Source organism: Canis aureus, chromosome 10 (genome assembly GCF_053574225.1).
Source record: "Canis aureus isolate CA01 chromosome 10, VMU_Caureus_v.1.0, whole genome shotgun sequence".
In the NCBI taxonomy this organism is placed as follows: domain Eukaryota; kingdom Metazoa; phylum Chordata; class Mammalia; order Carnivora; family Canidae; genus Canis; species Canis aureus.
The window spans coordinates 74950663-74977465 of record NC_135620.1 but is presented as its reverse complement, the minus strand read 5'-3'; the positions used below and the strand labels follow the sequence as shown (position 1 = coordinate 74977465).

General features: G+C 48.0%; 1 long non-coding RNA gene across 4 annotated transcripts in view; it reads left to right on the top strand.

Annotated features, from left to right (window-relative positions):
• The window catches only part of LOC144322745 (uncharacterized), a 123104-nt gene that overhangs the window by 64958 nt on the left and 31343 nt on the right, over positions 1–26803 (top strand). For 3 of the 4 annotated variants that reach the window (XR_013388389.1, XR_013388388.1, XR_013388386.1), the window contains exons 2-3: positions 17084–19001; positions 19108–19255. This is a non-coding gene — a long non-coding RNA (uncharacterized LOC144322745). Of the gene's footprint in view, positions 1–17083; positions 19002–19107; positions 19256–23450; positions 23801–26803 lie in introns of those variants that run through there. The other variant, XR_013388387.1, reaches the window with a different exon arrangement.

Sequence of the window (26803 nt, the reverse complement as noted above, 5' to 3'; positions counted from 1 at the left end):
TTTTTATTGCAGTCCGATTTGCCAACATATAGCATAACACCCAGCACTCCTGACTGTGGCTCTTCTGGGTCAGGATGGGCCTGGCTCTCACTGGTCATCCATATGCAAAGATCCTTCCCTTCCCAGCCAATTGCATTAGCCTTGTTCTTTTTTTTTATAATAAATTTATTTTTTATTGATGTTCAATTTGCCAACTTACAGAATAACACCCAGTGCTCATCCCGTCAAGTGCCCCCCTCAATGCCCGTCACCCAGTCACCCCCACCCCCCGCCCTCCTCCCCTTCCCCCACCCCTAGTTCGTTTCCCAGAGTTAGGAGTCTTCATGTTCTGTCTCCCTTTCTGATGTTGAATAGGCACCGCTCCTCAACAGGGGAGCCAGACACAACCCCCCCACCCCCCACCCCCTCCGACAATAAAACGTGTAGAGGGGAAACATGTCCACTTTCTCCTATGGGGAATGAAATCTAGGTAAGTAATGAATTGGTTTTGTTAGCAAGAGCAGTCTTATTAAGAAGTCACATGAAAAGCAGTTGACATTTTGTTTGGACTTGAGCGAAGGACGATAAAGAATAACTTTTAGACACCAAAACGAGTTTATTCAAAGGAGGAACGCACAAATAAAAAAAAAGTGGAAAACAGAGACAGTATGTGCAGGTTTCTAAGGAATTGTGATAAATTTTGTTATTTTGATGTGTTTACCTTACCAGCCACATGCCCCCACTCCCCGCCCCCCCAACAGGAGCCCGCAGGTTGTTGCAAATGGGACAATGGCACTTAGGGGGGGTGGTCAGAAGCAGAAAAGCAGATTGCAGGCTCACCAGTCTAGAGGTGGTGATGGAAACTGTGAAACTGGAAGAGATTTCCAAAGAGAAGAGGACTTAGAATAAGGAAGATAATGAAAATGGCATCCTTTGGAAAATACATTTAAGAGGGAAAAATTAGTAGAGGCCCCTGGGTGGCTCCGGTTAAGCATCTGCCTTTGGCTCAGGTCATGGTCCTGGGGTCCTGAGATCAAGCCTCGCGTTGGGCTCCCTGCTCAGTGGGAAGTCTGCTTCTCCCTCTGCCCCCTCCCACGCTGCTGTGCTCTCTCTCTCTCTCTCTCTCTCTCTCAATAAATGAATAAATAAATAAATAATTTTTTAAAAAAAGAGGTAAAGATAAATAAAAAGGAGTGGAAGAGGTAGTGGGGAGAGGCTGCAGAGCAAGTGGCATATTATGGGGGAAGGAGACCAAAACCAAAGGGAGAGCAATTCTGCTCTAAGGGGTACAGTCGTGAGTGTCACACTTTCAGAGAGGTCACGACACGTGAAGACTGGGAAAATGATTTCTGATGTTGCAATTGGATGACCCTTGAAGGGGCTTTTCCTGTGTCCTGCAGCAACCGAGATTTCTGGAAAAATAACACAATAAAATACTTTTAAAACGTCTTATTAAAACCCACTAACTGCTGACCATGGATATGAAGAGTATGTCACGCAACGGACTTCAAATGCCAGCCAAACTTCTTTTGGAAAAGGATAGCTTTGCATTCATTTTTAGACATTCCTGATGGAAGGCCAGCTGTTGTCCATGGTGCTAAAAGAGTCATCTGGCATTATAATATTGCGGCAATATGACCAGTATAGTTGGAGTGAATTAGGTGTTTCATTACATGCCTCTATTTGGGGGATTTATTTTTCACTGAGATGAAATTTTTCATACATATTTCCCATCTGGAAGTTTTTTTTTTTTTTTAACTCCCCAATGGTTAACGCTAGAAACCAATTGCTATTTTTTTTCCCTTTTCTTTTCTCTCTCTCTCTCTCCCTCTTTTCAAAAGAAATCCCTTGAAACATGAGTATAAGAAATCGAGGTGAGGGAAAAACAGAAGTGGAAGACATGTTGAAAAGGTTAGACAATTCTTTCTTTTTTCAAAATATCTGAAACCGTAAACACTCCACTCAACTCTACCCCTCCCACAGCGCTCTCAAAGTAAACAACAACAACAAAAAGAGCCACAACAACAAAACTTAAACTATAGGAATTCCACTGATAACCATAACTAAAAATTAAAGTAGAAGAAAACGCTGTATCAGTTTTATAAATAACCATAAACTATTAAAATGGTTGCAAAAAAATAAAAAAAATAAAATGGTTGCTAATGGAGTCATAGTCATATTTTTTTGCATGTTCCTCCAAAAAACACATTTTGAATCAAGAGAAAAATGGGCAGCACATAACAATAAGCAATTCCTATGAAATCAACATAACTGATTTTCAAGGTCACGCAGGGAGGGTCCACAGGGCAGAGTTGCCAATGAATGTGTGAGTTCAGGGGTAAGTAAATCACCTAAATATCCAGTCAAAAATTAAGCCGTTTGACTGATTGGACGACCAAGCTAAATAGGAAATAAGGGATCCAACTCTCATCATGAAATTGTTAGTCAGATATGATTAGTCCGTGACGCGTCTCCAATGGGAGAAGGATAGATGGAACTCAGCCCGAACAGTAGAGGTATATATTTTTGGTTTGTTCAGGAGAAGAGGAGACTAACAGGGCATGCACTGTCCTTCCCCAGCAATTCCATCGGCGCTGGACACTGAGTGCCTGGGACACCGTGAAGCGCTGTAATAAGTAGGAATAGACATGACTGCTTAGGAAAATAAACCCTCAAAATTATATGAATGCTTACATAAATAATTAGGATGGCAGGGAGGTATGCCATAGGGCGTGTAAGGAGATAATTCCCTAATTCTACCCAAATCGAGCCACGCTTGCACTGACATGAAGGGGACAGAAGGTGACAAAAGAAAGCATATTTCCGGCAGAGAGAACAGCACGTGTGGAAACCTGGAAGCATATATATTTAAGGGACAGGAAAATAAAAGGCCACGTGGCTCAAGAGTCAAGTATGAGAAGCAGAGAAGCACAAAGCGGTGCAAGAAGGGTGAGGGGGTCACGATGCTTCTGTGTCTGCGGAGGGAGCCTGAAGTCAGTAGGGCCGGCCGCTGGGACGGGAAGAGGGACCTAAAACAGGGGCAGTAAGAGCAAAAGGGCATCTGTGAGGATGGTGGGACGGACCCCTCGAGGAGAGGCGGGGAACCCTGTCACGCTCTTGCTGCCTCCAGCCTTCCACTGTGGCGGTGGGGATCGCCCGAGGAGAGGCTACCTTCTTTGTGCCAGTGAGATGCTCACCTGATCCAGGAATGGGGGACATGAAAGGAGAGAATTCAGGAAAGCTGAAGGAGCTTACAGGCCTGGCCGTGACCCCACACCGACCGGGTGAGCCAGACGAGAAGCACAGGGTGAGCCAGCTGTGTGCCGGTCCGCGTTCTCAGGGAAACAGAACCATGGATTGTGGAGGCTGACACTTTCCAAGATCTGCCGTTGGCAAGGAGACCCAGAGATGCAATGATTTAGCTCCAGTGGAGGCCAACAGGCTTGAGGCCTAGGAGGAGCTGATGTTTCAGTTTGAGCTGGAAAGCAGGGAAAAACCCCAGGTCCCATCTTGAAGCCTGTGGGCCAGGAAGACTTCCCTCTTCCTCACGAGCCGCTCAGGCTCTTAGGGCTATGCATGCCTTCAACTGATGGGGCAAGGCCCACCCAAGCTAGGGACGGCAATCTGCTTTCCTGGGCGCACTGACCCAAATGTTGATCTCATCCAGAAACACCCTCACGGACACACCTGGAGTCATGTTTGACCCAATGTGAGGACACCCTGTGGCCCGGTCACACGCACGGAATTAACCATCAAAAGTTGCAAGGTCACCTTGGGCCCTGTAACGATCTTCCAAATGCAAAAAGATGATGGATACTTCAGTTTTGCCTTCCAAATCATGCAATATATGTCGTCTGGCTGTTCGTTCTAAAGTATTCAGGGAAGAGAATTGGGGGGAAGGTAATGTCAGTTAACTTGACATAACACAAACCTATCACAAGGGCGTTTATCAGAACTGAGAGTAGAAAATCGTACACGACTTGCCATGTGGAGAAAGGATCCCAGGGATCAAAAGGGGGTATCTTCATCTTCCAATGGGGGAAACGATGAGGATGATGTTATGTGATTTTCATTTGTTCATTTATTTTTTTAGGGAAAGAGTGGGGAGCAGGGGCAGAGGGAGAGGGGGAGACGATCTTAAGCAAGCTCCGCAGCCAGACAGTGCCGACATGGGGCTCCATCTCACAACCCCAAGATCAGGACCTGAGCCAGATGCTTAACCCCCCCCCCCCAGCCACCCAGGTGCCCCATGTGGCAGCATCGTTGAATCACGTGATATGACGGAAACAGAACCACAAGTCAAAGGTATCAGAGGTAGGAAGGGCCCCGTCACTGAGAAGAATCCAAGCAGAGACCATGCAATCTCCTTTCACAAATGTTTCAAGGTCATTTTTAAATTGCATGGATATTGAGCTAAACGAGGGCTGGGTTGTTTATTTTTCAGAGTTGCCGGTTCCTGTTCTTTCTTTCTTTCCTTTTTTCTCTTTCTTTCTTTCTTTCTTTCTTTCTTTCTTTCTTTCTTTCTTTCTTTCTTTCTTTCTTTCTTTCTTTCTTTCTTTCTTTCTTTCTTTCTTTCTTTCTTTCTATTGGAGTTCAATTTGCCAACATATAGCAGGGCTATATCCCGTCAAGTGGTGGTTCCTGTCCTTAAGGAAATTCCATATCTCATGAAAGATACAACTGCTACACTGAAAAATAAAAACCAACAAACCCCACGATGTAAGAAGGGGAAATAATCTAAAGACTTGGGATGTGAGTGAAGCAAAGGAAAAACTACGTGATGAAGTTGAGATATGTGTGTGAGAAGGATTTTCGGGGCTCCAGTAGGGAGGGGGATCCCGAGGTGAACATCAGGACAGGACGTTGTGAGGAAAAGGTTCTGACCATGTCATCCTCCGGCTTCAGTGCCGTAAGTGCCGTGGGGCATCAGCGCGGCCTGCGTGAGCCCGATGGCTACGTGGTCGTCTTCCCTGCAAGTCGCCGCCCGTCCCCTGGTGATTGCTGTTCTGTCTTCCTCTCCTCTGATTTCCTGAAACTGTCGACCCCTCTACCCCCTTAGAGCTTTCCTAGTGTGCTGCTGTGCAGCCTATGACGCTCTCCACCCCACTCTGGATCCCACTCTTCACCTGCTTGAACCTATTCATGCTTCAATCTCAGCGTCAATATTACCCTATTCCTTAGTTACACACTCTTATTGCCCCCTGTACCCCTCCTTCATCACACTGAGCATAACTGGGATTCCTTAGTTATTTTGGGGGTCGTTAGTTTGTTTCTGATTCCTACCACTTAACTATAGGCTGAGCGAGGTTGTGCACGGCATCTCCATCACTTTGCATGACACTGAGGGGTTGTCAGGCATTATTTGGATGGAGTAAATGCAGGAGGAAGACTGGCCTTTTGAACAGCTGGATCCTGGGATCTGCATCTTTGTAGATTAATCTCTTAACTTACAGGGCAACACGATGATCAGTTTTTGGTGCTGAAAGCATCATCATCTTGCACCGTTTTCAGCTCTCTCCCTATTGAAGCCAAAGCAGTTTTTATTTTGGATTTGCTAAACATGGCCCAAGCGTCTGCAGCATCAGAATGAGCTGAACACATCCCTTGGCATTTTGTATCTTCCTTGGGTTGCTCGAGAATGGTCCAATATTTTCCTGCTCCTAGTTGAACATTACTTTGCAAACATCTGCTCTGGGTCCAAATTCCTAGGGAAACAGGATTTAAGACATCATTGTGACTCTATTTCTGAGCTTACCTCATTTGCTCTCTGAAGACCTTTTCCCTTGGATTCCCATGAAACTGAGAGTGTTCTGCAAATCTTCATGCGGGAGTTGGTTGCAAAAGGAGTCCAGGGGGCGAAGCTTCCTGTCTGGATCATTGAGTGTTTGGCCTCATCTCAAATACTTCTATCTTCTCTGGGAAGGATGGGAGATGTGTCCTGGATCTCTGGCGAAATCCTGAGAAAGAAGGTCAGAGAAAATCGAGCAATTAGTTGGTGAATAGAAATGTCCATTCAGGTTTTTCAGTTTCTAATTTGTCTTTCAGCCAAAGACAGATACACCATGGACAAAGAGCAAGGTGTTTAGGACTCTGCCTGGGGGAGCCAGGGAAGGATTTGTAGAGGAAATGCATGAAAGATGAGGAGGGATTTGTTAGATGGCAAAGGGAAAAGGTATTCCCTTCAGAGGAAACAAATCAGGGTAAGAAGAAGGACATGGGGTGTGTGTAGGTTGGACAGGGCGAGGTAAGGGGGACAGACAAGGCAGTGAAATAAGATATGCATTTCTTATTGTGATTCCTGCCCTGGGGACCACGGGGACAGTCTCCCGTCACAGACCTGGTGACTTTTGCTTGCCTGTAAACGGCCTCAGAAGGCAGATGCAGCCTGTGATCATCTGGACTCCCCTTTTCAGTCTCTGCTGAGTAAACACAGAGGGCCCAGCTTTGGAACATCATCCTTGCTCTGTCCTCATCTTTGAGTTTAACTCATTCTCTGATTACTCAGAATCAGATTCTTCCAGAGTCTTTCCAGCAGGGACAGCCCGATGTTTCTTCTTTTGCCCTTTTTGTTAAGTATTTGCACTGCTTATTGCAAACATAAAGGCACACGATCTATCCTTTTAGGTTGATGTTGTATCAGGAAACTTTGCTGGGGTCCCGTATTATTAGTTCTAGTGACTAGACTATTGCACTCTTGGATTTTTCATGGGAATTCTGAAGATAATCATATTGCCTGTGTCACAGTGAATATTTAGGGCAGAAGTTGCATGTTGTTGGGGGGGGATGGAAATGTTTGTTTTTATTAGAATTTATTTTATGCATTTGGTAGATATTAACTCATTGAATTTGTGCACTTAATCCTGTGCATGGGCTACATCATCCTCATCATCATCTTTATCAAAATCTTAATTTTATAGGTGGGTCAATTAAGGTGTAGGGCTGAATAACATGTCTAGGGATTCTGAGACAATGAGAGGGAGAGCTAAGGTTGAGACCCAAATGGGACTTCGTCATCCATTCTTTTGACCAATAGGCCACCTTGCCTTTCTGTTTTTATTTTGTCTCCTTTCCAAATTTGGTCTCTTATTTATTTTTCTTGTATTATTGCATGGGCTAATATCTTTCAGGATAATGTTAAGAGTGCACCTAACTTTGAAGATAATTCCCATAAAGATTTAGCATTGAGTATGACATTTGCTGTCCCTACAGTAGAACTTGTGCACACACTAAGACTTTCACTGAAAAATTAAAACAAGATAGTGTTCTCGGTCTGCTCACTGCAAGATCAGCCTCCTGCAGGAGCTGGTGAGGTTAGATCCACTTCCTATATGCCTCATGTGTTCCTCTGTGCCTCTTCCACAGCTTCCTTTTGTACCAAGTGAATATTGTCTAGTGTAACAATTTAATTTTTAAAATATTTTTCACTATATATACTTTCTCTTTATTTGTGTTGTGTTTGCTCTAGGACTCACCACATCCCTCTTATGGATGGCATATTTTTAAAGTATCCTCTTGGTTTAACTAGCTCTTGTTTTAGGACTATCTCAGGTCTGACGCAGCATGTCTGCTGGGTATTAAATCCTGAGAGCTCAAGGCTGAATGAAGTTCACTATCTGTGTGAAGTTCACTTTGATTTTGACCAAGAAAGGTGGCCCCTGAATTTATGTCTTATCATGGTTGGACCTCTTGGTCTCACCCTCAGTCTTGAACTAGGACAGGGGACCTAACATCAGTGTGGCAAGGCTGCAGTAAGGATGGGAAAACCTCCTTATTTTCACTTTGGTTAACTCAGAGTTTGTTATTTCTTTACACTCACCACGAGTAAAAGGATTTGCTAAGCAAATGTGTAAGGAAAGCAGCAAGGGAGAGAGTTCACCTACTTACATAAACCAATAGCTTTTAAGAAACTGAGAACATGATTAGAAAATAAATGGATGGTTTTCTTTAAAAAAAAAAAAGATTTTATTTATTCACGAGAAACACAGAGAGAGATGCAGAGACACAGGCAGAGGGAGAAGCAGGCTCCATGCAGGGAGCCCGATGCAGAACTCGATCCCAGGACCGAAGGATCACGACCTGAGCCAAAGGCAGATGCTCAACCACTGAGCCCCCCAGGTGCCCCAAATGGATGCTTTTCATTAAAAAAATGATCCCACCTATCCACTAAAGCAGTTTGGGGTGGGTGGGCTATCTTCTCAGGCAATCTTCCAAGGGCTTTCGACAGGACCACTTCCTCTCTGTAAAATCTACCACAATGGTTAGGGTAGAGAACAGAATATAGACTCTGGAGTCAGAAAAACCTAGGAACAATTTTTGTCTCTGCTCCTTGGTAATTATCCAGATGAGTCCGAGTGAATCACTTAATCCAGGGTTACTCAAACTGTGGTCCTCAATCCAGGAGCACCTGCATCTCCCGAAGATTCACTAGAGATTTTGAACCTCAGGTCCTGGCCAGACTGATTGTATTTTAAGAAGATCCCCAGTGATCCATATGCATTTTGAAGTCTGAGGGGCACTGACCTAGGCTCTGGCATCTTCAGGGTCTCATAGTGTAGCTGGGATTAAGTGGTGCGACCAGGCTGGTACAGAGAGGGCTCTCCAGAAATGGTGGTTATCTTCAGCGTTAGTATGGATGTTTCTGTTGTGGTCGCTGCTCTCGGCCTGAGTTTTCCCAGCCCCATCACCCGGAGGCACACCGGACCTTTGCTTCAAAGATTGGAACCTTGTCCAAGCCATGGCCAGGGAACTTATCACCTTCTCTGAGTCTGCTTTCCAGTCTATAAAATGGGATGATAGTCCCCAGCTCAGATGGCTGCTGTGAGATTAAATAAAGTGATGCACAACATCATTTCAGAGGCTCGGTGCTGTGCTCGACACTTTCTATCCATTTTCTCACTGAATCTTCGTATCACTCCCATGCGGTGAAAACCATTCAGAGAGCAACCTCGTGTGCCCAGGGACAGAGCTAGCGAGCGGCAGAGCTTGTACCCAAACCTGGAGCAAGTCTGAACCCAAAGCCTCTAATTGCTTGATTCTGGGCATCTCCTGCAGCATAAAAATTTCACTGCCATATCCAGATGTCCTATCTGTCATCAGGTGTCCCCTGCCATGAGGAATTACTAGTGGTTGAATGTGGGCTTTGACTTTCCACCCTATTGTGTTGACACTGGCTGGAGGCAGTGATTTTGCTTCCCTGCCCACTTGGCCACACTCTGATCAACCCAATTCACTCCATCGTTACCCATTTTTTTTTTTTTTTTTTCTCCAGGGGCTCAGACGGCCAGATTCAGAGTCAGTTGCCTGGGAGAGTCAGGTGTGACCACTCTTGTTAAGGAGCGAGAGGCTGAGCTAATTATAGTCATTAAAGCTTCCTATTTACATAACACCTCTCGGGCAGAAGCAACACAGAGCATGTTTCCAGGGCCATGCAGCAAAGCTGTCCAGCTCACACACTGCTGCGCGGCTGCTTCCCTGGAGGCTTGGAGCAGAGGCTGGGAAGTCGCACGTGTCCACATCACACTGGACCACAGTCCAGACCTCAGAGGCAGGGCAGGAGGAAGCAGTCAAGGTGAGCAGCAGCCAGGCCTCCAAAGAGCCTAAAAGTGGGCTCCTTCCAACTCCCAAGAAATCCACAGCCTGACTACGCCCTCGCATGTGAGTAGCTGCTCTTATATAAAGAATGGCTTGTGTTACAGTGATAATCAGTATCAAGGAACCTATTGCTGCTGTGTGTCTTACATCCATGATCCTTAACTCCTATGAGAGCCAGATGAGGTAGTGGCTATTATCCCCATTTTACAGGTAAGAAAAATGAGGCTCTGAGAAGTTAAATATATCTAATCAGGATTGTGCAGACAGTGAGTGACGTAGATGACATTTGCACCTAAACTATGCGGCATCGCAAAACCCATGAGCGATCCACCACCTCATGCGGCCTCTCTCAAGAACGCCACCAATTACCTGGCAGTTTCATTATTAGTTACTTTTTACAACCTTATGATATAAATGGATGTCACCTCTGTTTGGTAGACGAAATGCTCATGTGTGAGCTCACACACGCACACACACACACACACCCCAGGTTCAGAGAGGTCTCGCATCTCTTCCCTGGTCCTATCTCTAGAGAGTGGCAGACAGTGCTTCCCTACCTGGATTTCTTGGCACCATGGCCTGCTACTTGCCTTTTATGCAATTAGTATGGTCTTTTAAGGAAATCAATAAATGGTTAGTGATGCTGTTAATAGATATTGAATGAATACAAATCTGGTGTTATTTATCACAGGAGCGATACTTTATCTATTCCCCTGAGAGTAACACTGGCTATATCTGATGTGCTTGAATTATGTGAGGTGAGCGCCATACCTGAGTCCAGGGGTAGCAGCCAGTCTACCCTAACTTCTACCTCATTGGAGAAGCTATCCCCGCTCTACCACCAGTGGATCACCATCAGTTGAAATAAACCTACTTGTTCAGAGTCACCTGGCTGGCAAATGGAGAAGCTGAAACTCTGAATCCCTTATCTTTCCACGTATCTATATCTGAAATATATTAAACTTGATGCCGACCTTTACTCAATACATAAATCGAGCATTATCAAGGGCCTATTGTATGCTGGATACTGTGCCCGAGTTGGGTATACGGAGTTAACAGATTATGCGGAGTTCTCCTCCCTCTCCTAGGAAAGAGACAATACACAAGTAACCAAACACATAAGCCAACCAAGTTGGAATAAGGATTAAGAAGGAAGGAAGGAAGTTACAAAGAATGGAATTGGGGGGTGGGGAGGGCTTGGCTATTGAGTATGGTTAGAGAAGACGCTGCCAGGGAAGGAACATTCAAGCTGCGCATAAACAATAAGAGGAACCGGGCAGACTGGCCGTAAAGCCACTCTATGTGAGAAGTCCCCGAGAAGAAGGGCTTGGCGAGTTCAAGACCTGAAGGGAGGCCGGGGTGCTGGAGCACAGAGAGACAAGATCTGAGCGGACCGAGAAAAGGGAAAGTGGAAAGATGTGCAAAGGGGAGCTGCTGGGGGGCCCAGAGCCAGGGCGAGGATTGCGGATCCTCGACTTCAAAGTGAATGTAAATTACGTTTTGAGAAAGATTCCCGTGGCTCCTGTTCTCGAAAAGAATACAAATTTGCTTTATATTTTGAACTTCGCAGTGGAGAAGAAACCAGATTTTAGAGACAGAAGGATCGGAGTTTACTCCTGCGTGGGAGACTTCTTTCTGTCTGTCCTCGGTGAGCTCCTCGATCCCCGCCGAGTCCGTTTCCCGGTGGGGTCAAGCTAAGTCGCGCTGCAGTGACAACAACAGAAAATACCCGGAATTGCAACAGCTTCATGTAACAGATGTTAGCTTTCTTCTCATTCGAAGTCCACTGCGGACTGTCCATCGCTCCAGGGCAGAGCCCTCCCTCCCCGGCTCAGCGCTCCAGACCGCTCCCATCGGATGCGCCTTCATGTCCGCCGGTTGCTGGCTGTGCAGCGTTGGTCACTAGGATAAAAAGCTTCCCTCCGGGGGTGCCGTCCATCACATGTGCTCACACTTGTTAGATAAAGCGGGTCATGTGGCCGCCCTTCACCTAGGGGCAGGGTGGAGGCCTCTTGTTTACTGGAAGCCAAGGGCATGCAGGCCTCTGTGAATAGTGTGATTATGCATTTCTCACCCAACTGGCAAATGGCAAGTGGCACATGTTAGGGACAATCTGTGCAAAGTGCCTGTGCTGTATCTGGCACGTAATAAATGCTCAAGGAATGCTTTTGATGATCGGCTTCCCCAAATTCCTAGTGCCGTCCCTCTGGGGAATCTCTTCCAGAGGGCTATATATTGGATATCGACCATCGTGAGTAGCCTATTATGGGAGGAGGAAAGTATGGAATCATCACGTACTTTAGATCAGGGATCAGCAAACTGTAGCCCATGGGCCAAACCTGGATGCCACCTATTTTCTTTCTTTCTTTTTTTTTTTTTAAAGATTGTATTTATTTATTCATGAGAGACACAGAGAGGCAGAGACCCAGGCAGAGGGAGAAACAGGCTCTACACAGGGAGCCCGATGCAGGACTCCATCCCAGGACCCCAGGGTCACGACTTGAGGCCAAGGCAGACGCCCAACCACTGAGCCACCCAGGTGTCCCAGCCACCTGTTTTTTTTTTTTTTTTTTTCAATTAAAATTTTACTGTAATACAGACATGCTGGCACATCTACACATGGTCAGTAGCTACATTCACCCTCCAGTGACAGAGTCAAGTAGATGCAGCAGAGACTGTTGGCTCCCAACACCAAGATATTTCCTATCTAGACATTTACAGGGAAAGTCTGCTCACTGCTGCTCTGGGTGATTTTTCTAATGCTGTCCCTCCCTAGGGACACCGAAACTCCTTTCTCTGGAATGTTCTCAGTCCTCTCCTGACCTAAGGACACTATGACATTTTACTTGCAACCCACACCCTTGTCCCCATCCTCCCAGTCCCCCTTAACTCTGCTTTCATGAGGATTCCCTGCCAAATTAAAAACGAAAGAAGTCAACAAGTGAGGAGCTTGAATTTCTCCTGGAATATATATTTTAAAATTAAATTCAATTAGCCAACATATAGTACATCGTTAGTTTCAAATGTAGTTTTCAATGATTTACCAGTGGTGTGTAACACTCAGGGCTCATCATATCCTGGACTTCTAATTCCTCTGTCCACCAGTGCCAGTTGTGATTCAAAAGACATGGGAGTCATCAAAGCCAACCATCTCCAGAACCCAGTCTCTACTCCTTGGAGGCAGCTGGTGATAGGTGCCTGTCCCTACTTTTCTTTATCCATGGCACCATTGGCTTTTTCTCTCTCGCTATGTGCAATGTCTGGTGGGGAATGGATGCTGCAAAGGTCCAGGGAATTTGTCAGCAAATGTGGTATTTTTTTTTTAAAACCACATTAGGGGGGAAGAAACCTGTTGTAAATCCTGTCCAAAAAATACTTTATAGAGTCCACATGTCCACAATGGATAAATCAATTGCTCTAAATTAAATTCTCTAAACCTGAAAGGCCTGGGTCTCATACTGGATTTATTCAGACTCTAGGAAAACGGTAATTTTCTAAGTCAACATCCTGACCCCACTTGAGTCAGCTACTGATCATGATAAATCCTTTCCCTACCACTTGCTGCTCCCTTTGAAGGAATTAGACATATGTCCTGGGGAGAAAAGTACCCAAGTCTAGGGGACAGAAACTAATCAAGAGGTGTCAGCCAAGGTAGCGGGCATGCTGCATCACAGACATCCGCCGCCTGCTGCAAAGGCTCCTGGACCCTGCCCCACATGAGGAGGTCACAATCAGAAAGCCGAAACTGCCTTGGTGGTTCCTCTCCTCATCCAGAGCTGATGGCTCATTAATTTAGTCCTCTTCCTTTATGCTTTCCCCTAAATTTTGCATGATCTGGACTCTGTGCAGGTGTGGCAGCGACATCCAATTCAATCTTTGAGCCATGACTCCAGAGGTAAATAAACTTTGATGGGAGTAGCCACCCCTGTGAAATTATTCCAGCTTCCCAAACCACCCTACACCTCATACAAATCCTCTTTTCCAGCACAGAATCACAGCTTAGTTGGTCGATTTAATGTTCGATCATCTATTGCTATAGCTTCAAGAGAACTTTCACGGTCATGCGGTTTGGGTCTTCTCCTTTTCAGGAAAGAAGTGAAACCTCCGGGGGCTAAGGTCACATGCTCAGTGGTCTTGACGTCTCCATCCCGGTGAGTTTAAGCGTCACTGTTCCTCCGGAAGTACGATTATATTAGCTTGGGGATCTCGGAAGACTTTCACAATGATGGGGAATCAGATCTCTGCAAGAACTTTTCAGATCGCTTGGAGGCCTGCCCTCCCAGAAGGATGATACGCTCCCAGTTGGCAGCCACAGGGCTCCCCAGGCAGGTGCAGAGCTGCAGAATGAGCTCCTGGGAGCTTCCTAGGGACCTGAGAAGGTTTGGTGTTTTTAAGGCCCTCACCTTGAGGCCATCCTAGTCTCTGGATTCGGGGAGTCTAAGGATTGGTGAATTTCCTTTGGGAGCTACCCTTGAGATGTGCTCTCACCTCATACCCCTGCCCAAATCTGCCATTACACAGCAACCCAGATCTGAGGCTCCCCGGAACGTGAGCACCAGGTGAAACGTTCCCCCTGTTTCCCTTTCCTCTACTGATATGGATTGTGGCCACTGTTTCCTGAAATGTCCATGTTACTTGGCATTTTGGGGGGAGGGTGGGAATATTAAGCACTTGAATTGATATGCAATTTGACACGTGTCTATTCCAATAAAGATCGAATATAGCAAAGACTGCAAGGTTCCCAAGAACTTTGAAATATAAATAAAACCGGAGACTTCAAAGAAGCACGTGACTGTGGCAGGCCACTTTGTTTGCAGACACCCCGCCCCCCCCACCGGTCCAGGTCCCTGGGAGTAGCTGCACGTCTCTGCAGTTCACTGACACTAAAGGGGGAAAGTGAAAAAATTTGAGACCATTTAATCACTCCGTTTACACACGAGGAAACCAAGCCTCGGCATTTATGTGGCTCAGCCAGGCAGCTCCACGGGATAACGGGGAAAGGGCAGCTGTGGGGATCCCAAAGACTTGCTCTTGACTTGGGTCTTTCTCCCCTCGTGTGACTTTGGGGCAAAAATTTTCACTTCTTCCAGATGGTTTCTCCAACTGTAAAGTGACTCAGGACAAGGTGGTGCAGCTGTTAAGCTATTGCCGGTAAAATATCCAACGCTCAGAAGTGACTCAGTAGATGCTAGTGACCGTCCCCATGTGGCAGAGGCGGGAGGACAACTCCGCTCTCTAACTTCCTTCTCATTCAGCCGAGTCCCTGGATACACATCTCTGTATCGTTACATCCCACTGTGTATCCTCACATTTGGTTCTCTTTGCCTATTAGAAGTGGTGGGGTTTCCATTTTTACTTACCTTGTCAACGAATTCCCTCCCTCCTCCCTCCCAAGAGATCTGCCACTGGTAAATTCCTCCTCACTCCTCCTTTAAATTGCTGCTGGAATTCTAAATCCTTCATGAAATGTATCCCCTCTTCCTCCCTGGCCCCAACTCCCTGCTTTCACCCCCCCTCCCAACATTTGATAATAGTTGGCATATTGGGTTGTAACGGTCTGTTTGTGGGTCTGTCTCCCCACTTGACTGTGAGCAAGGGTGGAACCTGTTTCCCTTCTGATCTCCAGCCCCCAACACGGAGGCAGCTCGGTGTAGGTGCTCAATAAACAAATGAATGCATGAAGAGATGAATTGATGGAATGAATCACTTTGCCCTCCCCACCACCGACGGAGGAGAAATTAAAGTCTTGAATACTCTCAGTGTCCAGAAGGAAGTGGATCCTTTTTTATAGGGACAAGCCCAGAACCCAAAAGCGGATGTGCCAAGACGAGCCTCTCTGCCATCTTAGTAGAGAACAGCTCCATCACCACGCTCCCCGTGACGCATCCAGCTCCGAGTTCATCTCTATCCCCGCCACACGCTGACCTTCAAGACTGTGGTTCCCCGTCTGTCTCCCCTCCGTGTCACCCGCCACCCGCCACCCGCCGGTTCGCCTCCCCTGCAATTAGCACCGCCAACTCTGTCTCAGAATGCCAGGCCAGGACCTGGAGTAATTGCAGCTCGAGATTCCTCCTGACACAAATGTTGACATTCTGTTGGCATAACTTGCAATAATGTATGCAGATTGCATCCTTCTAGGGCCATAATTATTACTTCTCGGCAAGAAATAGTCAGGTTATTCCCTGGCTTGATTTCTAGGAGCCAATTTCACTTTGAGAGCTGACTTGTTTAGAGAAGCGAGAAGGAGAGGAGGCACACTGGAGAGCATCCAGGGAGCAGGGCTGCCCGGCCAGGCCTGGGGGGCCTGGGGGGTACCCTGCGGCGGGAAGAGCCTGACCGGGGGAATCCAGGTTTCTAGGTGACTCTGCTACTACCAGTCTGCCCTTCGAACTTCTGGAGCTGGGCCCTAGGAATATGTAGTTTATAAGAGCCTCAGATTTTTCTTAAATACGGAACAAAGGATCCCTGCTAGCATCTCCAGCCTCCCTTCACTCCCACGAGTAAGAAACTCCCATCTGGCTTGAGGGCACAAGGGAATCCATGAGGACCCAGGGGTGAGCCACAGTACCAGGTTAGAGGCCTGTAGAAGAGGCCCTCAAAATCAGACGGGGTTGCTTTCCATTGCTTACTCTGTCTCCTGTGCCTGGAGAAATGTATCATCACATGTTGGGAAAATATTATCACCTTTTGACCTTCCCTTGTTCTAGTTAAATCACCAGCTCTTTGCATCCCTAGAATAAAGAAGTCTAGACTTTGATATTGTAATTAGAAATAGGCCCCTGCTCTGTATTAAAATAAAAAGACTGAAACAGATCGTGATGCTCTCGTGAGGTCTATTAATTAGCATGCCAAATTGTTTTCGGTCTATTTTATGTCAATATAGCCTAGAACTGAATTTTATTTGAACAATTTGGACAATTTGCTTATTCTGTTCGAGCACGGTTTGGGATTCACTGAGAACTTCAGATCTTTCTCTAACTTCTCTGTGCTTGACTAAGACTTCATTCTATCGTTTCCTCCATCCATGTGAGAAGAGGTATGTGGTCCCATGTGGCTTGGTCCCCGTCATGTAGTGGGTGCTCAAAAGTAAAGCCATTAGTTGAAATTGAGCGGGACATTGGCAGGGTTGGACGCTCATTCCCCTAGAAGATGGACTGCGTTGCCTTCCGGAATTTGCATTCCATCTTGAGGCCTCAGAGAAACAATCTGTGTGTATAGGCAATGGTGGCCAAACTCTGAATTATTCTCTGGGAAAAGGGTCATTTGTCACGTACTTGTGTGTTCCCTCTTGGGTCTTTGGGGAAGGAAGTGAGTCAGAGAAGTGAGGATGATAAACAGCACCTGGCCTGGCTCCCCGTTCTGGAGAAAATCGTTCCCAGCTGAATGCTCAGGCCACCCCAGTCCAATAAAGGCTTCATGGTTCTCCCGGCAACGTGTGTGGCTTCTCCCAAATGGGGACTGAGGGATGGAAGGACGTCAAATGTCCTCTTCTCTTTCCCTTCTCATTTTACAGGAAACTCGCCACATCATAAACCCTGCAGGATGTTTCTCTTGGGGCCTTTTCTTCTCTTGCCACCTCGGTCTTCACCCTGGCCTCCTGGGTTCCTGGCTGCCACCACTGCAGATCTGTGGTCCGCCTGCGAGGCAGCAGGACCTGAAGCCCTCGCGAAAGCTGCTCGTTAATTCACTTGATGGGCCGACTCCAGATGCAGCCAGACCCATTAGGAGACAATGGTTCATTTGGTGCCTCAGCTCCTCTGTAATGAAGCGAGAATATGTGGGGTCCCCCGGCTGCTGGGATGAAGCACAGGGAGGGGAGGCACCCCCCGCCCCCTGCAAGACTTGGCTCCCGCCTTGAAATAGAATTGGAATCAGAGGGTCCAGACACCTCCTCTCTCGGAGTCGCGCACGTCGCACCCCCGGAGAGAGATGGGGCCGTTCCCCCTCCATCCTGCAGCCGAGCCAGTCCTGCATTCGAACTGTCTGGTGGCGTCCCTACCGTTCGGAGGGGGTGAGATCGGGGCTCTCGGGCACGAGCTGGGAGAACCTTCTGTCTGGCTGCAGACTCCGTGCGGCCTCATCTGTCTCCAGCGTCCACCGTTCCCGTCGGATCAGACCCCCTCCTCCACCAGCACGTGCCCTTTGCTTTCTTCACCACGTGAAGAAAATCTTTGCAAATCTAATTTCCTCAACCTAAAATGCCCTGCTTTGCCGTCACCGTATCAGTCCATCAGAATCCTACATGAAAGACCCAGGAAAATGTCATGTCCGCGCCATAAAATATTCTTATTTCCTCTAACAGAAAGTAATTTCCTGTTATTATTTGTCTTCTTATTCTATTCAACCTGGACTTGAGGTTGTATAATTGTGTTTCTTAAAAGTCTCTCATTACAGGATTGTGAACTCCCTGCATGGGGTCACCACTTTCTTGTTCATCTCTCTCCTCCGGGCTGCCTCATATGGAATCTTGAGTATCTGAGGGACTCTGGAAGTGTTTGCATTGAACGCCATCCTCTGCTAGTCTCCAGATCTGTTCTATATGCTGTGCCGCCCCAGGACTACGCCGAGCACTGATTCTAAGAGGATATGGGTTTTCCTTAGGGTCACCTCCTCCGAGGTTTGGAAGAGGCTCCAGACGTCTCTAACTCGCACTGTGTAATTCAATACGGATCGCCAAATTGTCTCGAGCCTTTTGGTAGACCCAAACTGAACCATCCTGCAGGGGATTTACGTCTCATTTATTCGCCTTCTGTATACTGCTGCCTAAAGCTTGATTGGCAAGGTGGTACGGGAGGCCTTCTCACTTACCCTCTGGCCTGTACCCCAGAAGCAGCTAAGCCAGCCCCGAGCCCCGAGAGGGCTCAGTCACATTCACCTCCTAGAGATCAAGCTGTACCATCCCTCCTCCCTCTTCCTTCCTGACCCAGCAGGTAGCTGATAACATCAAACATGTTTTATTAGGAAAATGTATTCCTGGACGCTCATTTTTAAAAAATTTATTTGTCCATTTATTCATTCTCATATTCATTAAATATGAATTGAACACATAGCATGTGATTATTAAATATCTAGTCTACCCATGCATTCCCCTGCAAAAAAAAAAAAAAAAACAAAAAAACTCACCCCAATCAACAAAAAACCCAGAAAACTATTTGATGTCTTTCAATTATACACAAAATAAAATTAAATTTCTTACCTTGCCACCTCCCTAGTTACAAAGACACTGACTCCTGTGCCATCCACCCTGGTCTGCTCTCCGCCCCCATAGTTTCTTGCCTCTGAGCCAAAGCACCTGACGGTCCCCAATCCTGAAATTTGTCCCCACCTCACCCCTCCCGTCTCACCATTTGTATGGCTGATTCCTCTACTTTCATTTGAACTTCTATGAAAAGTCCTCTATGAAAGGCCCTTTTCTGAGTCTCTAGACCCAGGTCAGTGGCTCCTCTACGTTCCTATCCTCCCAGACATTTTCTTTTATCGGAACACTTAACCATATGATATTATACTTTCTGTTTATTTGCTCTTCTCTCCTATTAGATTGTAAGATCCCCGAGGCCTGCGATCATATTTTGTTTTCCCTGGCATTCTTAGAATCGAGCACCATACCTGTGAAGGGCAGATGCTTCAAGTACTTATTTACCAGGTGGATGGATGGTTTGGGTGCTGTCCCAGCAAAACAAATCTGGTAAGTCCTGTCCCCTGCATCAGGGAGCTCACGGCTAGTGACAAAGAGTGTAAAGAGAGCAATTATAATACATCGTGGTGGCCGGTAGGGCGGAGCCCGAGGGAGTGGGGGCCGCGGGTACCCTGGCCACTTCTCAGGAATGCTGTGGAGGATGCTGAGTGGGAGCCGTTCTCGCTCAGAGTGGGGAGTCAGCACCATAAAAGCCAACACCATGGTCTTGAATGTGAGTCTGCGGGGCAGCCCCAGTTCCTATAGGAATTTATTTTTTTTTAAAGATTTTATTTATTTATTCACGAGAGATACCGAGAGAGAGGGGCAGAGACACAGGCAGAGGGAGAAGCAGGCTCCATGCAGGGAGCCCGACGTGGGACTCGATCCTGGATCTCTGGGATCACGCCCTGGGCTGAAAGCGGTGCTAAACCACTGAACTACCTGGGCTGCTCTCCTTTAGGAATTTATGCATTGATTTGCCACCACAGTTTTTTTTTTCAGGTATTTATTTATTTATTTATTTAAGAGAGCGAGAGCACATGAGTGGAGGGGGGGCCGAGGGGGAAGCCGACCCCCGCTGAGCAGGGAGCCCCATGTGGGACTGGATCCCGGGACCCCGGGGTCGTGGCCTGAGCTGAGCCCCCGGCGCCGTGATCTGCCTCCACAGCCTTTGTTCCTGTGATCCAGGTCTTCTTAGGAGGCCGCATATGGATCTCCTCGGCTCTTCGACACCTTGACTAATTTCCCCCCGACTCTAGCAGGAGTGCTGAGCCCTTGCCATCTCCCGCGCAGCCCTCCACTCCCTGCCGCTCCTTGTACCCTGAGTGTCGCCTGCCGCAGTGTCCGGCCCACGGAGCGGCCCCCCGGGCCCCATGTAGACGCGGTGGCCTCGGCAGCTCCCCTTCTCCCAGGATGTACAGGGCCGCAGGGCAGCTTGGGGAAGAGGCCTGGTCCGAGGCAGCGGCCCCGGGGCTGGATCCAGCTTCGCTCTGCGCCCCGAGGCCGCCCGTGACCCCGAGGCCCGGTGCAGCTTCTGGTGGGGAAACGGGGTCCCGAAGCCATCCCGCCCCCTGTGGCTGTGGGAAGGCTCCGTAGCCGCAGCCACGGGAAGGCCCAGAGCGGAAATACTGCAGCAGCACCTGGGCGCTTCTGTCCTGGGGCCATGTCCCGGTGTCTGCCCCTGTCTCCCAGGCGAGGGGAGCTGCGACGAAGGCCAGGAGACAGCCGTGGATGACAGCGATGGGGCTGCACTAGGCCCGGGGGCTTCCTGGAGGGGGGTACGTATTTAGGGGGTCCGCTGGGAAATAAAGGCACCGCTGCATCTCTAAGGCCAGGAGGCGGTGGTGCAGGCTCAGGGGAGGTGAATGTTCCTCTAAGCAGACGAGGAAGGAAGCAGTGAGGGGTGCGTGTGTAAAACACGACGAGATCTGTGATACTGGACAGTACAGTGTGAGCCGAGATCCTGCAAGAAGGCAGCTGAAGATCCTGCCGGAGGAGAGGCTTTGATGTCCAGCTAATTCATTTGGCATCTATACCCGGGAGGTGCGGAGCCGCGGCAGGGTTCCAAGCACAGGGAGCCACGGCGGTTCGTTTTGGAGGAGGTAGCTAGGGACGGTGAGCCTCCTGCTGCGGCCATGCCCCTGGCTCCCTTCTGTGCCTCCCACGATGCACAACTCCCTAAGGCCATCATCGTTTCTCTTACGGCTTGTCCCTAAATCCCACGGTGGTTCCCCCTTCCTGAGCAGAGAAGGAGAACAGCTGGTCACCATCCCACTTGAAAACTATTCTTGAGACGTTTCCCAAAATGTGCTGTATGCCTCATTCAAATTGCATTTATTCCGGTTCCCACAATCAGTGCCCTAGTTAACTGTTCCACCCGAGGTTCCTTGATAGTTGTGACACCGTCCCAGGAGCTTGGGGCGCATGGGGTGGTGACATGCATAGGATGGCCTGGCCCAAGAAGCTGAAGCGCTCATCCCTCTAGCTGATTATTACAACTCTCCTCATTGTGGCCTCTTTAAATCCCCACAAATCGCTTGCATTCGTTTGCTTTACAAGGAACTTTCTCATTATGCATATTAATGTAGCTTCTCCAGGGAAGGCTGGGTGGAGACATTATGCCCATTTAATAGATGAAGAAAAGAGATGGTCATGATCACTCTGAGCAAAGACAGAAGACTGAGCTGGGAAGCAGGGCGCCTACACTTCGTCTTGGCTCAGTCGTCAATTAGCAGTGACCTATTGTCATATGAAGTCGTACGGTTATTCTAAGACCCGCATCATAAGGCAATTTCATTGTATTCATTAATTCAACACCAACCTATTGAGCACCCGCTTTGGGCCAGGAACTGTTCTCAAAGGAAGCAAAGCGAACAGAACTATCCTCGTGGAGCATCCTTTCAGGTAGAGAGTCAGACCGTAAGCAGACAAACAAGGGAGTGGAGACTATCAGACCTACAAGTACAACGGAAGCCGCCGAGCGTGATGGAACTCTCTGCTAGACGGTGTCTTATATAGAATGAAAAATTGCCTCTTGAAAGGGATCACTTTGAAACCAAGAACCGATGGAAGACAGAGACTAAGGCATGACGATAGCCAGTGGAAAGCTTTCCAGGCGGAACAAACCACAAGTTCAAAGGTCTTGAGGTGCTTATGTGCTTGGCGTGTCCTAAGGACAGCAAGGTCAGGGTCGCAGAGGCCAGGCCCCGAAGGGTCTTGTGGGCCAGGGCGGGCACTCTGGAGTTTGCTCTATGGTGAAGGAGTGCCGTTGGAGGGATTTGAAAAGGACCAGATTCAGCTAAAAAACAAAACAAAACAAAAAAAACCCCAAACCTACTCTGGCTTCTGTTGCTAATGGGGTGTTGGTTGGACCAGAAGGGAGAATGGCCCCACTACCAGCCTTCGGAGGCGGTTGGCCTCGTCTGTGTGCGTAGTGAGGCTTGTGGTCTCTTCGGCTCCACATTTCCCGATCTTGCTGCAGGCGATGTCTGGCCAAGTTAGGATCGGAATCCAGCTATTTGGAATTGTGCTCTACTGCACGCTCCCTCTTGAAGCCCCAGATATAGTTCAAGTGAGCCAGTGTCACACCCTGGCCTATTCTACGCCATCAAAGTTTGCTTGTCACCAAGCTGAAACTCAGTATTTTATTTTATTTTATTATTTTATTTTATTTTATTTTATTTATTTTATTTCAATTTATTTTATTTTATTTTATTTTATTATTTTATTTTATTTATTTTATTTCAATTTAATTTATTTTATTTTATTTTATTATTTTATTTTATTACTTTAATTTAATTTAATTTATTTTAATTTATTTTATTTTATTTTATTATTTTATTTTATTTATTTTATTTCAATTTAATTTATTTTGTTTTATTTTATTTTATTATTTTGTTTTATTTTATTTTATTATTTTATTTTATTTTAATTTATTTTATTTTATTTATTTTATTTTATTATTTTATTTAATTAATTAATTAATTAATTAATTTTTAATATTTATTCATGAGACACACAGAGAGGCAGAGACACAGGCGGAGGGAGAAGCAGGCTCCCTGTTGGGGGCCCGATGTGGGACTTGATCCCGGGACCCCGGGGTCACACCCTGAGCCAAAGGCAGATGCTCAACCGCTGAGTCCCCCAGGTGACCTTGAACCCAGCATTTTAGAAGAGTACCCATGTGCGTATTCCGGAGCCCTCATGTCTGCTTTCTTTTTTTTTTTTATTTTTTTTAAATTTTTATTTATTTATGATAGTCACACAGAGAGAGAGAGAGAGAGAGAGAGGCAGAGACACAGGCAGAGGGAGAAGCAGGCTCCATGCACCGGGAGCCCGACGTGGGATTCGATCCCGGGTCTCCAGGATCGTGCCCTGGGCCAAAGGCAGGCGCCAAACTGCTGTGCCACCCAGGGATCCCATCATGTCTGCTTTCTGAAAGTTTTCACCTCCACACCCTTGCTCATCCTGTGTCCTTTTGCGCCGAATGCGTTTTCTAATCCTGCCAATCCCATATAAAATAAATTCTGCCTCTTTAGGGAGACTTTTTCCAATCATCAGAGCCCTCGGCCTTCTGTTTATGTATCAGGCACCTGCTGTACCACCTGCGGATGCCGGGCATCCAGCGGGGAAGGAGTCGGGGTGAGCCCCGCCCTCCAGGAATGTGCCTCCCTACAGGAACACAGACAACCGACTCGCAGACAGTCCAGATGACATCAGGCAGTGACGCATCAGGAGGCAGGAGGGCTCCATGACGCAGCGTACCTGCAAGGATATTTTAGAAGGAGTCGTCAGGAGGGCCTGCTTCTGCCCAGGTTCCCTATCTGTTTAATGAAAAGACTATTCATGAGGGTGTGTGGATTGGGAGGCCACGCTCAAGTTCCCAGCCGAATTCTTTCCCCGGAGTGTGCAGTTGACAAACGTCCTTAGGATCTGAGCGAAGGCGAGCGGGAGAACAGGTGGCAGTAGGAGGAGGAAGGAAGGCGAGAAGAGAGGGAGCAAACAAGCCTGTATCGTGGTGACCAAGGATCCGAGAGAGGACACGCTGTCAAATAGGTGTGTCCTAGTTCTGCCTCTGTGGAAGGCGTCTCTGCAGGAGACCACCGGCAGTCTGTAGGGTGAGCGCCTGCGTATGGGGCTGTGGAAGAGGTTTCCAGCAGGTCTCCACCATGGGGCCGCCCTACACCCCGCGGGGGGCACAGACCGCCCGTTGGTGGGATGCCCGAGGGTCCTGCCAGAAGCGATGGGAGAGTTCGAGGGCATCTCCTTGCCCCCCTATGTTATCTGGGGTTCCATATTCCACAGGCAAAGTGGTGGAGGTGGAGATGCTAAAATCCTCCAACAACGACTCCTGTTTCCCATTAATATGCTAGAAAGAGGAGAGACATGGGCCGTGGGGAAACTGCAACTACTCGGCGGCGTTTGTTAAAATTAGCTGATGGGCAGCCTTCTTCCTCCCAGTAGAGACCACGGAGAGCTCGCATGCTCCTTGGTCCCCGTGACCGCGCCCCCTTCATGTTCCCTGGCTGCATAAAATGCGACTTTTCTCCTAAGTAATTGATGCTCTTTCTGTCTGGTTCCCCGAAGCAGTACAGGCTTTAGCAAAGGAAACACTGTCTCATCTTCCTTGTTACCGGTTCTAGTGAAATATTCCCTGGTTGACAACTTACCAAACCGGAGGGTATGAGGAGGGGGCCCTAGTGGACCTTCCACTTGCCCAGCCCTGCCCCGTGGTATTGATAACTCCTACTTACAGAGGGGATATGGAGAAAATGAAGGGTGGATGGGGGGAGCAGTGTGACCATATTCACTCGCTAACTCGTGCACCCACCCATCCCTCACTCTGTCACTCTTCTGTTCTATCTTTACTAACTTACCTGTTCCCTCATTCACTTGATCTATCGAGGTCCTTGGGTTATGAGCAACTCAATTCTGAATATCTTAAGAAAACAAAAGGGTGAGTATTGAGTAATCCCCAAACAGCTCAGTCTTCAAAAGCCAAAAAGATTGTTATGGGCTGAGCTGTGTCCCCCGTCCCCACCCCCTCCCACATCCCCACTGAAAAGTCACACACTGAATTCTGAACCCCCCAGTACCTCAGAATGTGACCTTCTTTGGGAATAGGATCGTTGCCGATGCTATTAGTTAATATGAGGTCGCACTGGAGTCCAGGGGGCCCCTAATCCCATATGACCGGTGTCCTTATCAAAAGGGGGGATTTGGACACAGCAACTGACAGACAGACACACACACACACACGAGACCACAATATGAAAACACACAAGGAGAAGATGGCCATTTGCACGGCATGAGATAGGCCTAGAACATTCTCCCTCACATCCTAAGACAGAACCAGCCCCACTGACACCCTGATCTTGGACCTCCAGCCTCTTGAACGACGACATAAGACATTTCTGTTGTTGAAGCCACCCAGCTTGTGATACTTTGCTACGGTTTGCACTAGCACACCGATACGGTGAAAGATGTAAGAATCGGCCGGACCAGACCAAACCGGATAACTCAGGGAGAAAACTGAGCGGTTCCAAGGACTTCAGCAGGGAGATCACCGGCATCTTTTGGAGCTCGCCGTGAGAAGACGCAGACCCAGTCGTCTCTGTCACTCTTTCTTCCTTCTCGTTCCCGCGGTGGGATCTGAGTGGCCCAGCTTCGTGAGTGTGTCTGCACTCGTGTCGGTAGCCCCAGCTCGCAGGGGGCAGCCGCACACACATGGCCCCCGGGGGCCCTCGGAGAATCTGGCAGAAACGTGGGAGGGCGTCCGCATTCCCATTGCTACCTGTTCTGGCCCCAAGTTCTGGGAAAAACCGTCCTTAAGGCAATTTTACTTTGAGAGACACAAAGCATGTGTCCGTCCAGCTGCACGGAAAGAGAAACAGGAGCTAAGAGTGAAGCAGGTGTGGACACAGGGGCTCACAGATGACTTCCAGGGAAGGCCGGACAAAGATTCGTGAGAAGGTGGCCCTAAACTGAAACCTTGAGAGGCGGATAAAATTCAGACCTGAAAATTCTAAGGGAAGGATTTTTGTATCTGAAGAAGCACAAGCGGAGACGTGGAAGCACGGAGATCACGCACCGGGGAGCACAGGGAAGTGAGGCAGTGGGACCGGGGGGACAGGGCAGTGGAAGGTCCTTCAGGAACACTGCGGCCAGCTCGCCCGGGGTCAGGCTGGAACCCCGCTGAGCCGAGCGTGGGGAGTCAGCACGTGCTTCCCCACGGCCGGGGCCAGGATGCCAACCGTGCTTCAGGGCTACGGTAAGGCCGGCAGTGCCGGGTGGGCTGGATCCACGCTGGGGAAACTGAGGGCAGAGACACACCAATGAGGAGTCAGCTTAGCCCAGGCAGACCTGCAAGGGAAGAGAGGATGGGATGATCGCAAGGAGTTGTGTGCATCTGACTCACACTCCCCTGCTCTGAGACGTTGGCCTTGCTGAAACCACTATCTGGAATGTTCTATTTCCATCTTTCCTTCCTTCGAGGCTCCATGAGTCGGCCTCCTCCACGAACCTTCCCTGAGTTTCTCTTTCGGCAGGAATCTCTTCCTCTTCTGACCTCCTCTGGTGCTTTAACTTCTCCGTTCTTCACGGGCCCAGGAAACTTTTGTCCGAGGATTTATTCATGAAACGAGAAGCGAACGCCGACTGTATGCCGGAGACTCTGTTGGGCGGTGCGGGTCCAGAGCTAGGCGGTGAGCCTCTGTCGGTATAGAGGAGCTCTTTTTGCAAAACTCCACACTTTCCTGCCAGACTGGAAGATCTTTAAAGAGGACACCACACCATCCCCAGCCTCTGCACCCCACGGTGCCCTGTGCGGTGTCAGCTCCCCACACGGTGGCCGGATCGATGATGGATGCCAACACCTCTTTGTTCCTGTCAAATGTTTCATTTCATGTTAAATCCACAAACGTATACTCTATGACCTTGAAGGCAACCACTTGTCACTTGCTTGGGATGAGTTTATAAAGAGAGAAAGGATGGGTTGATTGATTCTTTAATTACAAATCTTTGGATGCTTTTCTGTGCCTCTAATATTGTATTATATAC